Below are 2,500 nucleotides of genomic sequence, written 5' to 3' on the forward strand. Positions count from 1 at the left end.
GATAAGGCACCTGCTACACCTGAGCCTTGTGAAACATCGTTAAAGCCCCGACGTCGCGACGATGTTCCAGCGCGTCGATGTGGCGAAGATTGGTGGCTTCCTGGATAATCCCGAGAGCCCGTATTTTCTATTTTATCCAGCCTGTTGAGGCTGGTGGGCGCAGTAACGAGGCTTGTTCTAGGTGTGGTCTGATCTGGGATTTGTACAGCGTGAGAATTCCCTGATTCAGAAGGTAGGTGAGATATGCGCCGAAGGGATGTCATCTTCAGAGAAGCTGTTTTAAAATCCTGCTCACGTGTCTGTTAAATCTTAGACCTTGTCTATGTCTATACCGAGGACTGAGATAAAGTCCTCGAGTGGAAGGGCGATGCTGTTCATTAAGATTTTGTCTGATGCAGCTGAAGAGTGGGATATAACAAATCTTACTTGTCATTGTGATCCCCATTCGTAGATTGCTTGCAGCTTTGAATTCATATTCGTTGCTACAGCGTCATGATCCTCACGCTGGTATGAAACAGAAAGGGTACATTCATCGGCATATGCTTTCATTTCAGGTTGTTCCCTAAGTATATCATCAATGTAGATATTCCAGAGCATTGGGCCAAGTACAGAACCTTGTGGTACCGATGCCTCTATCGGATACTTCTGGGATGACTAGCCACCGATGAACACTTTAAGTGTTCTTTCAAGGAGGTAATTATCAAATAGAAGAGGTTACTGCATATGTCTCTTGCTCTGTGCCACGGTCGGTCAAAGGCGCCGGCGATACCGAGGGCGAGAATATCTTGACTGGCATCTAGAGCATCCTGCCGGTTTTTACTCAGCAGTGGAAGAAGGTCAGCAGTCGATCTGGAGGACCGAAAGCCAAACTGTCTGATGGAAATAAGGTTGTGGTTTCCATGTTTCATGAGCTGTGTAGCAATGATCTTCTCAAATACCTTGCCGATGCATGCAGAAGGGGGATAGGCCGGTAGTTGTCTGGATTTGTTTTTGACTGTTTTTTATGCAGAGGAATCACTCTTGCTTCCTCCCAGATAGTGGGCCAGCAGTGTTCTTCGATACACGCCAGCAAGATAGATGATGAAGGCTGTGATAACTCGCGGGCTGATATTATCTGAATCTGGTGCTTTCCTCGTGTTTAAATTTTGAAGGATTTTACAACTTAATAAGCTTCCTAGGTTAGTTTTTTTTCATGATTACTTGAAACAGTTGTTCTATAAGGCTTGGTTAGTGGAGGTGTTGTGGATTCCCGGGTTTCCCCTTGGTGCTCCTTGACGAGTGACCACCATTCCCTGCTGCCTGTTCCCAGAGTTGACAGTTTCCTCTTCGTGTCCTCTTGCCATCTGTTGCGGGCCCATTTGCCCCCGGCTGTCATTTCTTTGCAAGCATTTTTGCACAGATTGTCTTGTGGGATTGGCTTTGCACTTTTGCCACAATCTGCATTTCTTTTTGGACGCTTGATAACATCTGTAGCCAAACCAGACTTGATCTCCTAGTTTTGTGATGTATGTTCGTAAAGGGATGTATTTCTCCTGCATTTCGATGAGGATGCTGATGATGGAGAATGCTTTGTCGTTTACATTTCCCACTAGGAGAACATCTTTGACTGAAGTTCTGCCTTCATACCTGGTAATCTCATACCAAGGTAATCTGATGTTCCTATATTGCCGAGCTATGAGCAGGAGATAAAGTCCAGTTAGATCTGATATAACATGGTCAAAAGATCTGCCGAGGATGTGCGTCGGTAAATCTACGTAATCTGCCAGCCCGTGAACTGCGAGAAGGTCCTCATGAGATGGGGATTAAGGTCCCCAACTGTTAAGAGATGCTGACAGTTGTTGCGAGCCTGAAGGACATCTATTTTCCATTAGGAAGTCAGTTGTTGTCCTGCTTTGCCACTGTGGCCTGTAGTAGGCGCAAAGTAGTAGGGACTTATTTGACTTGACATGGCCTTCAAAGAGATGGCTTGCAGCCACTCTGGTAAGTCCATAGTTAGTAGTTGAATTTGCAGATTCTCTTTATAGCACACAGCTACACCTTCGAAGTTCTTTCCTATTATGTCTCTTCTTTACCACTGTGAGTAGCTTCGCATCTTACCAAAAGCAGGTTCTACCTCTACATTAAGGAAATTTCAGTAGTCACTATTATGAGGGCCATGTGATTCAACTCACCAATTTTGGTCCGGAGGCATCTACATTAGCAGACAGAACTGAGAAGTGTCTCTAATTATTTTGAGGGGTAGGAATCAGTGAAGCCATGTAGTACACTGGCCCTTGGTGGCTGTTGAAGTTGGGATGTGACCAAGAGGGGACCAGCGGCCCAGTGTGGAGTTGGAGAGAAGTAACGCTGCTGAAGGGGTGGATGTGGAAGTAGAGGCTGAGGGTGAGCTGCTGTTTTCTGTGTTTGACAACTTCAATATTCTAACAAGGTTTTCAGTTCTCTTTCGAGCAGTCCGGCTTTATCTGCCGAAGCCTTCCACCTGCAGGTGCTCAGGGTGTGA

This window comes from Penaeus monodon, chromosome 6 (genome assembly GCF_015228065.2).
Source record: "Penaeus monodon isolate SGIC_2016 chromosome 6, NSTDA_Pmon_1, whole genome shotgun sequence".
Taxonomy (NCBI): Eukaryota; Metazoa; Arthropoda; class Malacostraca; order Decapoda; family Penaeidae; genus Penaeus; species Penaeus monodon.